Source organism: Phyllostomus hastatus, unplaced genomic scaffold (genome assembly GCF_019186645.2).
Source record: "Phyllostomus hastatus isolate PE091 unplaced genomic scaffold, TTU_PhHast_1.1 phas_contig_98, whole genome shotgun sequence".
NCBI lineage: Eukaryota > Metazoa > Chordata > Mammalia > Chiroptera > Phyllostomidae > Phyllostomus > Phyllostomus hastatus.
The window spans coordinates 1,965,028-1,980,834 of record NW_025333999.1 but is presented as its reverse complement, the minus strand read 5'-3'; positions in this window follow the sequence as shown (position 1 = coordinate 1,980,834).

Here is a 15,807-nt window from a genome sequence, read left to right as displayed (position 1 = left end):
CAGGGGTATGTGTTTCCTGACCAGCCACCTTAGAGACTGCACTCCTACGTTGTCTAGTTCCCAAGTTCCCACGTGGAGTGAGGCAGCATGGTACCTCGAGCCCTGAGCATATGTCACATCCCTTTGGTGTTGACAGCACACATGGCCAAGAGTGTATAAAGGGCGTATTACCTCCACAACTGAGGTGTGTGGGGAAGACAAGGCAGGCCTCTCCAGCAGTCATGAAATGGCTTGAGAGAGCAAGAAGAGATGCCTGGACTTTTTGTAAAGTTGAGGTCAGGGGTTGGGTTAGTTATGGTTCACATACAAGATCAGGACCTCAGAGGGCTGAATCTCCTGCCACCTTTAAAGGAAGGAGCACTCTTACCACTTTGTGTAGATGTGAGGAAATGAGAAGGAATGAGACTGTAAAGCTATCATCTGTCAGTCATCAACAACTAGGCAGAAAATTCTGGTTTCTAGTCTGGTATTTAAGAAATTTGGAAGTTGTCATTCTTGACCCCGTAGAAAAAAAAAGAAAAAAAAACAACAACATCAAAAAGAGCACACCTGAAATAAACTTTTATCAGAAAATTAAGGTCATAGGTAAACCACTCTTTCCAAAACTGAGGGGGGAAAGGGCATTTTAAACCATGCCCCAGCCCTGGGTTGTGTGGCTCAGTGGATTGAGCCCCCACCTGCGAACGAAAGGGTCACTAGCTCAATTCCCAGTCAGTGCACGTGCCTGGGTTACCGACCAGGTCCCTGGTTGGGGGCAGGCAAGAGGCAACCACACACTGACGTTTCTCTCCCTCTCTTTCTCCCTCCCTTCCCCTTTCTCTAAAAATAAATAAATAAATTTTTAAAAAGATCTTTTAAAAAAGTAGATAGATAGATAAAGATAAAAACATGCCACAAATGTTCTGTCTTCAACAAGGCCTGTACTGAAAACAATCTATTTCACCAGAGGCTAATGCAAGGACAAAGAAGAATAGGACAGAAAACAATATTCTTGAACTGTAGAGTAATGGTGGAACGCTGAATACTCATAATGGGAATACATGAAGGAAAAGGAAGACAAAAAGGAATAGAAATAACTGATGTAATAATCACTGAGCTTTTCCAAGCATTAATTACAGATGGTAAGCTATAGATCCAAGCTTAGAGACCTCTAAACATTGAAAACAATGCACACCAAGCATATTATAGTCAAACTAGAAAAAAAAAGAGACAGATTTTTTTAAAAGACAGAGGAGCACATCTTAGTTATACATAAAAATATTAAAATTAAATAATACTTCTTTTTAAAAACCATGCACGCAATATAAGACTGGAATAAAATACTTAAAATGAAAAAAGTCTTGTTTTTAACCAAAAACTGGTCATTTAAAAAAATTAATTTAATAAAATTGATATTTAGTCAAGATAACTAAGAAATGAGGGCAGACAGAAAATATTATTATCATATTCAATAGGAGGGAAAAGGAACATGAAAAAGGACTGGATACCATCCAACGTCCATTTTTAATAACAAGCCAGTAATAGAGGAGTGCTATTTCTTCTTGAAAAAACAACATCTACACAACACCTGTAGGTAACATTATACTCAATGGTCAGAATCTAGATGCTTTTCTGGTAAAATCAGGAACAAGGCAAGAAGGCTTCCTCTCACCAATCACACTCAACACTGCAGTGGAAGCCCCAGGCATGTAATTAGAAAAGGATAAGAAAAAAATGGTACACAGACTGGAAAGCAAAAAATAAAACTATCTTTGCTCCATATGACATGACTGTCTATGTAAATATTCTGAAACAACAACAAAGATAATGCCTGAAATTAATATGAATATAGCAAAGTTGAAAGATACACTAATCAACTGTTTTCCTACAGACCCAACAAATATAGTGAACTGATAGTTGACAAAGGGACAAAGGCAATTCAGTGAAAAATAAAGTCTTTTAAATAAATACTGCTTGATAGAATGGATATCCACATGCAGCACAAGCACAAAAAAAGAAGATAAATGCACACCTTAATCTTTTGACAAAAATTAACTCAAAATAGATTACAGATCTAAATGTAAGATGCAAAAGTGGAAAAACTCCTAGAAGATAACATATGAGAAAGTGCCAGTGACCAGGTCTTTAATAATGAATTTTTAGATAAGACACCAAAAAAATCCATAACAGAAAATAATAACAAATTTCTCTTCATTAAAATGAAAAACTTGTGCTCTGTGAAAGTGTTAAGAGAATGAAAAGAAAATAGAAAGTCCCAACCTAGGAGAAAACTTTTTGTAAAACACTTATCTGATGAGTGACTGCTATCCAAAAAAACTCTTAAAGCTCAGCAATAAGACAAATATCTAAATAAAAATGGGCATAAGACTCGAACAGACAACTCATCAAAGAAAAGTACAGATGGGAAATATGCAAAATAAAAAATGTGCTCAACATATATCACTAGGGGATTACAAATAAAACAAAGAGATGTTACCATATACTCACCAAATGCTGAAAATTCAAACACAGAATACCAGATACTGGTACAGATGTAAAGTTACAGGCAATCTTCATTCTTTGCTGGGTGTACTAGAATTGGGAATGCCTACACTGGAGACAGGAACTTTCTGTCAAAACTAAATATACTTTTACTACATATAGTAAGATCTGGCAATCACATTCTTAGGTATTGACCTAAATGAGTTGAAATCTTATGTCCACACAAAAACCTACATGTGAATGGTCAAAGGTGCTTTATTCATAACTGGCAAGAGTGAGAGTTAAGGAAAATGTCAAACAACCAGTGGTAAATTCATGTGATGAAATACCATTCAGCGATAAATGAAATTAAGCCATTAGACTTCCAGTCAATCTGGTCAAGATGGAGGTATAGGTAGACATACTTCACTTCCTCACACAACCATAAAAAGAATTACAACTAGATCTCAAAACAAATAACACACTAAACAGTTCAGAAAATCAAGCTGTATGGAAGTCCAACAACCAAGGATTTAGAAAAGCCACACTCATCCAAATGAGCAGGAGGGGCAGCATTGTAGAAACAGATAGAAAGACACAGAGGCTCAGTGTGGCACACAGCGGCGGTGGCAGCATGGAGGGTCCCACATTCATGTATGGTGGAAAAAAATCAGGAGGGATACCTTGAGAGCGAGTTATCCCAGCCCCAGGCCAGACCACACAGCCCAGGGTTCCAGCGTCAGGAAGATAAATCCCCGTAACTTCTGGCTGTAAAAACCAGTGAGGGTTGAGGTGGCAGAAGAAACTACTGGACCTTTAGGACACTCAGCTTAAAAGTCCCACATAGACTTAGAACATAGGCAAACCCATCCACTCTGGGATTTACCACAAGGGCAACAGCTGGAAGGGTGCAAGTCATATACAGGAAGTGTGTGAAGTGACTGGAAATTGGGCAAGTGACAGGCAAACTTCCAGAGGTCAGGCAGCAGCACTGTCCACTCTCCAAGCCCTCCCCAAACACAGAGTCACAAAGCAATGAAGCAGGTTGCCCTTGCCCTGGCGATTACCAAAGTCTCCACTCCACACAATTTATAGGTGCCTTTTCTACAATAGGCCATGCTACAAAGACAGGAAATCAAAGTAGCTCTACCTAATGCACAGAAAAAAATACGGGAAGGGTGAAAAATTGAGGAGACAAAGAAATGTGACCCAAATGAAAAACAAAACAAAACCCAAGAAAAAGAACTAAAAATGGAGATAACCAACCTTTCAAATACAGAATTCAAAACATTCATGATCAAGATACTCAAAGAATTCGAGTACAGCAACAACATAAAGTAAGAAATGAAGGTTATACTAAATGAAATAAAGAAAAATCTGTAGGTAACCATCAGTGGAGGGGAGGATGCTGGGATTCAAATCAGTGATTTGGAACATAAGGAAGAAATAAGCATTCAACCAGAATGGCAAGAAGAAAAAAGAATTCAGCCCTGGCAAGTGTGGCTCAGTGGATTGAGAGCCGGACTGCAAAGCAAAAGCCACTGGTTCGATTCCCAGTCAGGACACATGCCTGGGTTGCAGGTCAGGTCCCCAGTAGGGGGCGCATGAGAGGCAACCACACATTGATGTTTCTTTCCCTCTCTTTCTCCCTCCCTTCCCCCCTCTCTAAAATAAGTAAATAAATAAATAAATTTTTAAAAGAATTAAAAAAAACAAGGATAGTATAAGAATCTCCTGGGACATCTCCAAACATACCAACATCCAAATCATAGGGATGCCAGAAGGAGAAGAAGAGCAAGAAACTGAAAACTTCCCTAATTTGGTAAAGGAAATAGACAGACAAGGGCAGGAAGCACAGAGAGTCCCAAACAAGTTGGGCCAAAGAGGACCACACCAAGACACATCATAATTAAAATGCCAAAGGTTAAAGACAAAGAGAGAATCTTAAAAACAGGAAGAGAAAAGCAGGGAGTTACCTACAAAGGATACCCATAAGACTGTCAGCTAATTTCTCAAAAGAAACTTTGCAGGCTAGAAGGGACTGGCAAGAAGTATTCAAAATGGTGAAAAGCAAGGATCTACATCATAGAGTACTCTATCCAGCAAAGCTAAAGCTATCATTTAGAATGGAAAGGCAGATAAAGTGCTTCCAAGACAAGGTAAAGCTAAAGGACTTCATCATCACCAAACCATTATGATATGAAATGTTAAAGGGACTTATATAAGAAAAAGATCAAAACTATGAACATTAAAAGGGCAACAAATTCACAACTATCAACAACTGAATCTAAAACAACAAACCAAGCAAACAACCAGAACAGAAACAGAATCATAGATATGGAAATCACTTGGAGGGTAATCAGCTGAGAGGGGGAAAGGGTAGAATGGGGGGAAAGGTTCAGGGATTAAGAAGCATAAATGGTAGGTACAAAATACACAGGGAGATGTTCAAAATAGTATAGGAAATGGAGAAGCCAAAGAACTTATATGCATGAGCCATGGACATGAACTAAGGAGGGGACTGATGGAAGGAATGGGGGTACTGGGCAGAGTGGGGAGGGAAAAATTGGGACAACTGTAATAGCATAATCAATAAAATGTATTTTAAAAGCATTGGGAAGGAATATCTTGGCTGTGGAGGTCCCTCCCCACTGAGTGGCAGAGAGCCCAAACTGAGATCTAAAGCTGGCAAGAGAAGTCCCTACAACTTCTGGTTGTCCCGAGTGTTTCTCTTAAAGGACCAGTGCACAAACTTACTCACTGGTGAACTCAGTTGCTCTAAGCTCCAAGACTATGGCAGCAGCTTGAAAAGCACCAGGGATACACAGGGAGGAACTGAATTGTCTGGCATCAGGAAATGGATGGAGGGGGAGCTTTCTCTCAGACAGAAGCTCTGAAAGAAGCCATTGTTCCTTACCTGAGCCCTCACCCTGCAGGTGCAGGCAGGCATCATATCTGAGTCTCCATTAACCTGGCTCTGTTCCCCATGCCCTGGTGATTCCCTGAGACATTGCCCCACAAACTTGCCAGCCTACCCAAGCCACTTCCAGTGGCTTTTGCATACAAATTACCTATCTTGGCTCATGCTATGGATTTTCCTAAAATTTCTCAAAGGTTCACAAACTCCAAACATGCAGCATCTGGCATCTGGATGCTCCATATAGCAGCCAGCCTCAGTTCACAGCTTAGCCTCTCCCAGGCACCTCCTAAGAGGTTGCAGAACCAATACATCCTTTGGTCAGCTTCAGAGCACAACAGAACACCACCTTGTCACCTCCACAAGTAACACACACAAAGGGAAGTCTCACCAAACACCAGAGCCCACCAAGGCAAACCATGCTTCAGTAGGATCAGCCCCTGTACAACAGCTCCTCCACTGCAGTCATGGCCGGTTGTCACAACCAATTGCCTGAGGGTCAATCTCCTGATGTGCCAACAGCAATCAAGCCTGAATTACAACAAGAGGGTGAACACAGCCCACACGAGAAACACACACCGCTCACCAAGAACAGGACACTTGGCAGCTCTACCTAATATAGAGAAACAAAAAAAGGAAGGCAGTCAAAATGAAAAGACAAAGAAACATATCCCAAATGAAACAACAGAACAAAACTCCAAAAAAGAACTAAACAAAATGGAGACAAGCAATCTCCAGATACAGAGTTCAAAACAATGGTTATAGGTATGCTCAACAATCTCAGTGAGAACTTCAACAGAGATAGGAGACATAAAAATGGAGATTAAAAAACATAAAAAAGAACCAGTTAGAAATAAAGAGGCCCTGGCCAGGTAGCTCAGTTGGTTGGAGCATCATCCTGATAGGCCAAGGTTGCAGGTTTGATCCCTGGTCAGGGCACATATAAGAATAAACCAATAAATGCATAAATAAGTGTAACAACAAAATCGGTGTTTCTCTCTCTCTTTTCCACTCCCTCTCTCTAAAAACTATCAATACATGAAACAAATAATCAAAGGGAAAATTGTTTTTAAAAAGAAATGAAGAATACAGTAATTGAAATGAAAAAATACATTAGAGGAAATCGATAACAATTAGATGAAGCAGAAAATGTTAAAGGAACTTCTGTTAAGTAAAAGAAAAATCAATAAAAGTATATGAATATACCCTGGAGGTCAAGCCCAGTGACACCATCGAGAACGTCAAGGCCAAGATCCAAGACAAGGAGGGCATCCCCCCAGACCAGCAGCGGCAGATCTTCGCCGGCAAGCAGCTGAAAGACGGGCGCACCCTGTCCGACTACAAGATCCAGAAGGAGTCCACCCTGCACCTGGTCCTGAGCTTGAGGGGGGGTTTCTAAGTTTCCCCTTTGAAGCTTTCAACACGTTTAATTGTACTTTGTTTCAATAAAGTTGTTGCATTCCAAAAAAAAAAAGTATATGAATAATAAAGAGGCAATATCTATCAACAATTACCTTAAATGCAAATGGTCTAAATACTCCAATCAAAAGACATAAGTTGGCCAAATGCATGAAAAACTATGACCCTTAAATATGATCTCCAAGGGACTCACCTCAGACTGAAAAACACAAAGACTGAAAGTAAAGGGATAGAAATAGTTAGTTCATGAAATGGAAAAAAACAACAAAAAGCTGGGTTAGCAATATTTATACCAGATAAAACTGACTCGAAAACAAAGGCTATAACTGGTGACAAAGAAGGACTCAGCAACCCCACTTCTGAGTATTTACCTGAAGGAACCCAAAACACTAAATCAGGAGTACATATGTATCAATATGTTCACTGCAACACTACTTACTATAACCAAGACAGGGAAGCAATCTAAATGGCCACCAATAGATTAATGGATAAAGAGGAATAGTTGCATATAGATGATGAAATATGACTCACTACAATAAGGAATGAAATACTGCAATCTGCAACAACACGGATGGGCCCGGCAGGTATTGTGCTGAGTGAAATAAGTCAGAAAGAGAAAAACAAATACCATATGATTTCACTTACGTGTTGAAATCTAAAAAACAAAATAAAAGGAACAAACAAAATAAATGTAGATACAGAGAACATTGTCATGGTTGCCAGATGGGACGGATCAGGGTGGATGGGTGAAAAGAAGGGGAAGGGATTAAGAAGTACAAATTGGTAGTTACAAAACAGTCTTGGGGGCATCAAGTATAACATAAGAAAAATAGTCAATAAAATTGTAATAACTATGTATGGTGTCAGATGGGTACTAAATTTATTGGGATTGATGGGGGCTTAAGACTTGGAAAATTTTAGCTTAAGGTAAATAGCCATAAATCTAGCAAGTAATGTGTATGTTAAGTTTTTGTTTCAGAAACTACGATAAGGCCCATCTGGTGCCTGAGAAAAAGCCGCTGACCTTCTGGGGTGCTAGCTAGAGATTACTGCCTGGAGATATTCATATGGGGAAGAAGCAGGCGACTACCCCTCCCCCTTGGAATTTCAAGGCTTTCACCAACCCATTTGTCCTCCCCCAACCCCCTTAATAAAAGATCTGGCCAGGAAAGAAAGGGGAAGATAGTTTGTTAGGGTATGAACCCGCCACCTTCTTGGATCGCCAGCCATCTGAATAAAGTGCCTATAAAAGATTCAGTCACTGTCATTGCTTATTGGATTTGGTAGTGACAGGCAGCCCAAACGCCAGTGTCTTTTCCAGTTACAGGATGACCACTTTGTAAGATATAAAAATGTCTAAACACTATGTTATACACCTAAACTAATATAATATTTTATGTCAATTTTAAGTGAAAAAAGAGCACTAGGATTTTGCAATTAAGTCCTGAAAAGGGCTAGGAATTACAGATTTACATAAGCTTTGAAATGTTTTCCTCATATCAATAAAGATACAAATTCAGCTGATTTTCCTTCACAGTCATTAAAATAAATTAGGACTAGTATAGCATTTTAAATGTCAAAGTACTCTAGGGACAAGCACAAATAATCATGTGCTAAAAACAAAAAGAAAAAAACACCTGAGTACTGAAACTGACCCATCTCACATCTTGAGATTTTCTTGCCTAATAAAAAAAATCCTGTTTAGTTCCACAACTTTCCAGGCTTGTATCACATCTCTCAATCAACTTACATATAATAGCCCAGGTGCTAGTGGACACTGCGATCAAAGGACTGCAATATTCAAAAGAGAAAGAAATTTAAGGAAAGAAACACAAATATTAGAATAAAAAAGATACACCACTTGCTTTACAGTAGTCAGAAGAAAACCCACATTCAGAAAGTTAAATAAACATAGCCCTCAGTTGAGACAGAACCCCTGGATTGGGACAGTCCTGGGGAGTAGGGAAGGGACACCTAAACAGGAACATGGGCACTCCACACACCCCTCTCCTGTAGGCACTGGAGCGTTCCCCCTTTCCCAGGCTCCCATTCTCACAGTGAGCAAACTCTCAGCCTGTTTCAGTTTATGAGTCTGACCCAAAAGATCTCCCAAATTCATAAAACCTTTGCCCATGAGACAGAACACTTGATCTTCACAGACTTCTCCATGTGTACAAATTACACTCTCGAATGCATCTAAACTGTGGATGCAAAACTCCAACATAATATCTAAGAATGGCTGTACTTACAAAGCCACAACCACAACCTGAGAAAGGGCATCGCCCCCCCCCTCACCCATGAGCATGTGCGCCTCAGCTCTCCAGGGCTGCAGCTTCTCAGTGTACAGGCTCCTTCCACAGCAGGTGTGAGCAGGTAAGACCCTGGCAGAGAGACACCCCCCAGGAAGATCCACTGGGCCTTCAAGTACTTCCCTTCGCAGGCTCAAGGGGGCCTTAGGTGGGGTCACTGTAGTTGCTTTGGAAGAATTTTGATTTTCAAATGACACAAAATCAGTGTTTGAACAATCCAACAAAATCACAAACCCAGCGTTCATGTGGAAGGGAGAGAAGAAAAGTGTAAGGCACTTTGCTAGCTCAACAAAAATCCTCAAGTATTAATTCTTGGGGGGGGGGGGGAGTGTCAGTTAATTATTGGATGTCAGTTGATTACTTTTAGGGCAAGAAATTGGTTTATAAATAATTGATCATACTTGAATATTTGTGCTCTGCAAATCTAAGGCCTGGAATTTCGCTTGAAAACACCCAAAAGTAAAGAGCAGCCCTCAGAAACTTATTACTCACGCTGAGGGGAAGAAAATAGTGAAACCAGAATTCTTAACAAAGGAATTGATAACCTGGAATGCTTTTTTTCCTGAAATTTACCTTTTTCTTGCTTGGTTGGAAATATTTTATAATACTGAGCTCTATTCACTAAGTACATTTTACCCTTACTGAAAAACGGTGACATAAATAAGTAAATAAATGTTTTCAAGGTGACAAACAGGGGCGGGGAGGGGACTGTGCTGACAGGTGAGGACCCCCCAGTAAAGTTTTCAAAGAGGAACCTCGGCGCAAAGAACTTCCAATAGGACGTCTGTGCCCAGGGAAGGTCCTGGGGGAGAGGTGCAAGGATTTCATGGAAAGTAGTTTGAGATGATCATTCTATTTTCTCTCATGTGAAATATCTACGGACAAATTTAACCTTTAAAAGTGATCCATCTCTGGCTCTGGATGAAAATTATAAATACTTAAATATAAGATCTGTTTGAAATGCACCATGGAGAACAAATTATTGATAATGATGGTGTGAGCTGCAGAAGTGAGCTTGGCTTTAAGAACTCGGGAGGGATCTGGAAATTTAGAAACTTATTTCCAGTCCTAGAAGAGCTAAGAACTTGGGCTGTGGATTTGAGACTGTTTCCCAAACATTTGGAAAACTCCGTTGAAAACTGGTGCCCCCTGTGGGGAGAAAGGAGGTGAGGCCGAACAGAAAGAAGTTGGAAAATCCCAACAAGAGGAATGAGAAAGTAGGAGCCCCCTCCTCCGCTCCTGATCCAAAAAAAAAAAAAAGTTATGGCAGGAAGACTTCTCTGGTAGTTGCAGAGATCAACAACAAGGACTGGCTAGAACCGGATCATTCCAAGACAAAGGGAAAATTGACAGAGAGGGATCCCAAAGCTCATTATACCATTATTATAATAAAAACTGACACCACAAGTAGAAGGCAAACTGACGGGCACAAAACTCCGAGACGCTGGAGAAAGGCCTACGTTAGGAACAAGGCCCCCTCCCAACAGGAGGCGGAGGCAAACTTTGGCGCCAGGAAGCTTTGAGATCCCCACCCCCCGCAACAACAGCAGCACTAAATCGAAAGGACTGACGGGGGCGCCACAAGCTCACCCTGGTGTTGGCCTGCGCGCACTCAGTGTGCGCTTCTCGCTTCTTTCACCCTGGTGTCCAGGCTCCGGCCTCTTTATTTTTCTCCACTTGAATAAAACTTGCTCTATTCTCACCCCCATTCATCCTCGAAATCTTTCCTAGTTGAGTCACGGACTTGGAAATCGCTTCACACCCGAAAGATCCTGGACTGGGCAGGGCGGGGCCAAGGACTGGGGACCGAGGACCACAGCTCCTCCTAGGTCCCAACCCAGAGACCGGCCCAGCCAACGCTCCTCGCAGTCACCGCACCACCTGCGGGGACTCGAGGCTGCGGGCGCAGAGCTGCCCAGACAGGCGCGGGCCTAGTTGCCATGGGTAGCGATGGCAGGAGACTGGGGTCCCGGCGGAGCCCACTAGTGGGCTCAGGACCACAGGCTCAGAAGGTGACCGTGGAAAGGCCCCCCACCACTTCCTGTTCCTGCCGACTGGGACCAGCCCCCGTCCAGTCCTGCAACCGCCGCACACTCTCCACGTCCAGGTTTCCTGGGTCTCCCTGAGTCCTGCCTACGGCGCCTGCTACCAGTGCTGATCACAGAGTGACAAAGGCTGCGGCACAGCCACCACGGATCGATGGTTAAGGGCACAGAACTCGGTCTCAAGTGCGCCAGGGGAAGTGCCAAGGGGGGCTTTCGGTGCCCCACCGTCTCACCCGGCAGCGGCCCTGATTGGACAGTTCACAAGACCCACCTCCTTGTGTCTGAGTGACAGCTGGTGAGAGGAGTTCTGGACCCCCAAACCAGCCTCCTCTGGAGGACACGAACCTGACCCATCCTGGAATATTTACATTTAAACAGAACTACATTTGATTTTTATTTTTTGCACAACTCTTTGTTAATAAGTGAGCACAGGCATACACAGAGAATTCCTGACTCGTTTTCTCAATGGAACAAGTACAAAACTTGAGGTGGTTCTGGCCAGGCCACATTGGAGCAAGAGGGTCTGATGTCCTGTAGGAGTCAAAGAATTGGCATAAGGATGGAAGGCCACTCACTGAAACTCTGACCCTTGTTTAGAAAACTCAAATGCCGCTTCACCATCTGTAATAAGGAGTCTGTCCCTAGTTTAGTCTTGATCCTTGCCAGCCTTCAGCCTTCTACCCATCCCTTCCCCAACCCATTCTTTTGGTCCTTAATAGAAAGAATCCCAGAGCACTTGGCTCTGGTGGGAAGTTGGAACCCAGCACCCCTAGTCTGGACACAAGGAAAATTCTCAGTCTACCCACAGGCTGTGAGATGTGTCCATTACATTCTCAGGTGTAGGAGGTCTGTCCAGAAAAAGTCCAACCATTGTTAACAAGAACAGTTTACATGACACTGATGTCATCTGGCAGGCAAGGAAAGTGGACTGGAATGCACATGCGTGAACAATGACAACTTCACTGTACTAGTCAGTGGAGGTAGTAGACCCCCATTCAGTGAACTTGTGTCCTGTGTGGCCATCACATTCAAAATGACTGAGAGAGTGGAGCAACACATCTGCATCAAATTTTGCGTTAAGTTTGAACATTCGTCCACAGAAACTATTCAGATGATTCAGAAGGCTGCAGCTATGGGCAACTGGTGATTAACAGCTTAATCAGGACAGCATGTCCCTCATGCATCATGTCTCCTGCAGAGATTTTGGCCAAACATCAAATCACCCGGGTGACTCAGCCCCCCTACAGCCCAGATTTGGCACCCTGCAACTTCTGGCTTTTCCCAAAAATAAAATTACCTTTGAAAGGGAAGAGATTTCAGAGACCATGGGGCAGCTGATGGTGATTGGGAGAACTTTGTGAGGTCCCAAGGTGCCTACTTTGAAGGGAACTAAGGTGTCATTGTCCTGTGTGCAATGTTTCTTATATCTTGGATCTTCTTCAATAAATGTCTCTATTTTTCATAAGACATGACTGGATACCTTCTGGACAGACCTTGTACATTTTATACTGGGAGGACATTTAATTTAGATCAGTTTTGCATTAGTCCCTAGAGAATTTTGAAATGTAAATGGCTATAATATCCCTAAAGCAACTGATTCTTATTTTCACTGCTATAAGAAAAACAATAGATTGTATAAATATGGGATGCACTTGGAAACTCCTTTTCCCCACCCCCAGCTTTCTTGAAGAATGGTTGACTATAAAATCTTTTTGTCTGTAGTTTAAGATGACATTGTGGTGATTTGATATATGTACACTATATTGTATACTTGAAATTTGCTAAAATAGTGAACCAAACTGTCTCAACACACACACACATACACACACACCACAAAGTATGTGAGGTGATGGATGTGTTAATTAACCTGCAAATTCTAATATGCCTGAGAGAGTAGATTGCAAAACTTTTGGCATTGTGTTTTGTTTGGGGAAATAATGCTCAGATACTGAGACTGCCTTTACCAACAGTCATTTAACACAAGTTCACTGTGGAAATTGTAATAGTTTCACAAGGCAATATCATCCAAAATAATGTCTCTTAACAAGTCAACAAAGAAGTAGCATACGCCACACCAATAAAAGACTAATTACACTTGTTCCAAGCAAGGGAAGATGAAAGAAATAAAGTTCAAATTTTGTTGAAGTGTACCTTTTCTAAGTTGGTTCTCTGGAGGCATGGCTTAGCCTAACCAGAGCTAAGGTACCAATGCAAAATAAAATCTGCTGTGACAGCACATTGGTAAGAACTACTGAGCTGGTGTTGACAGGCAAGATGGTCTTCCAGGGGCCACTGTAGGGTTTGAGCCACTGCTGGTAAAAGACTCACCTTTATCTTGGCAGGGGCTAATGCCCAAATGTCTTCAGAGGGTAATTTAGATGAGCAAAGGGCATCCCTGCCCAGACCAACACTCTGGATGGTCCTCATGTATGTTCCTATTTATAGTCTCAGTGTCCCCTAGCCATAGGTGCTTCTTCATATGTTCTTACCCATAAGCCTCCAGCAGGGACCCTCAGCAGTTGAGCTACTGAGTGCTTATTGATAGCTACAGACATTGAATTATGACACCTTGATGCAGTTTCTTTATGTTATAACAAATTTACTTATAAAAACCACTTCATTCTTTTATCAAAATAACTTCACTCTGAAAAACAATTTCATTTTTGTCATAAAAAAGTGAATTTGAAATCATATCAAACCAATACACAGTACATTGCATAGTTCCTAATGCATTAATTCATTAATTTCAACAATTTTGTTAAAATATAATGCATTTGCTATACATGGCACTTTGTTGAAGTGTACAATTCAATAGTGTTTTGTATATTCACAGATACATGCCATTGTCCCCAGTCAATTTTGAACATTTTCATCACCTCAAAGAGAATCCCCTTTCTCCTTCAGCTGTAATTCCCAAACTGCCAATCTTCCTCTCCAATCTCCAGTTTTACGGGTTCCACTCCAAACCCTAACTTACTTTCTGTCTCTAAAGATTTCCGTGTTCAGGGCTTTCATGTAAAAGGAATTCTACTATCTATGGTCTTTGTGATGGACTGCTTGATTCTAGCCATTGTAGTGGTTTTGTAGTGGTCTGTTATTAGGGTTTTGATTTGCATTTCCTTGATGACTAATTGTTTCTAGCATCTTTTCAAGTGCTCTTGGCCATTTGTATGTTTTACTTTAAAAAACAGGTATTCAGCCCTGGCTGGGTAGCTTAGTTGGTTGGAGCATCATCCTGATGCACCAAGGTTGTGAGTTCAATCCCTGATCATGGCACATACATGAAGCAATCAATGAATGCATGGACAGATGGAGCAGCAGGTCGATGTCTGTCTGTCTCTCTCTCTCTTCCCCTTCCTCTTTCTCTCACTGAAATCAACTAATACAATTTTTTAAAAAATGGATATTTAATTCCTTGCTATTTTAAATTAATTTATTTAACTTTTTATAGTCAAGTTATAAACTGTTCTCATTTTTCAATACAAGCTCCTTATCATATACATAATTTGCAAAATGTCCCTCCATTCTGTGGATTGTGTTTTTCACTCTCTTGCATTAAATTTTTTACTTTTAATTCTGGCAGTATACACATGCAATAACATTTACATTTTTAAGTGTATTTAGTTAGTAGTATGGAGTACACAGATATTGTGAAACCAACCTCCAGAAAAATTCTTATCTTGAAAATGGAAACTATACCAATTGGAAAACAACTACCCATTCTCACCATACCCCAGCCCCTGGCACCCACCATTCTACTTTTTGTCTCTATGGATTTGACTACTCTAGGTTCTCACACAAATGGAATCACAGAGTAGTTGACCTTTTGCGACAGGCTGATTTCACTTAGCATAATGTCCTTATGTGGCAGGAAAAGAAAACTCCAAAAGTTTCTTATGCTCTGTAACTGTAACACTTGCAAAGTTTCACACAGGACTGTAGAAGCTGACAAGTCGTAACCAAAGCAACCGCCAGTTACTCAAGGTCGTACACAGACTCCCATGATAAGCTCCTGTGCTCTGTAGCTTCTGCAAATTCCTCCTGAGTTTTCTCTTTGTCTCCCATATAAGGTAGCTGGACCTAACTTCCGCATTCGGCTTCTGTAACCTCGCTTAGCCACGTAGGAAGCCCGGGACTATTTAAACCCTGGGAGAGTGAGGATCGGGGCTCAGAGGATTTGGATGTTAACCACCTCCTCTGGGCCCCCGGGTAATAAAGTTTGTGCTTCATTATCTCCCCACGTGTGAGTGACATTTATGCAACATTTTGGTGCGTTGACTGGGAAGTCCTCACGCGAGCAGGTATTTTGCCTCCCGTGATGGCTACCGGGGGAGTCGGCAGGGGAGCCCTGCTGCAGGGGAGCCCTGCTGCAGGGGAGCCCTGCTGCAGGGGAGGAGCACGTGCCCTGGTGATTCCAGGCTTCCCGGGGCAGAGACTCCTGTGCTGCGTCCCCGACCGCTCTAACACCCAGGCAGAGGGGAGAGACGAACCACGAACTGTCGGAGGCGCCAATCAGGTATCTGTATGTGCCCTAGGGACCTGACCCGAGAATCTGAGAGGGACTGATCACCCCTCGACTGGAAAATTCAGGGGTCTGGGCTTAGACCCAGACCATCGGGCTCCTTCTCGGGGGAGGGACAGCTAACTTCTGTGTGGC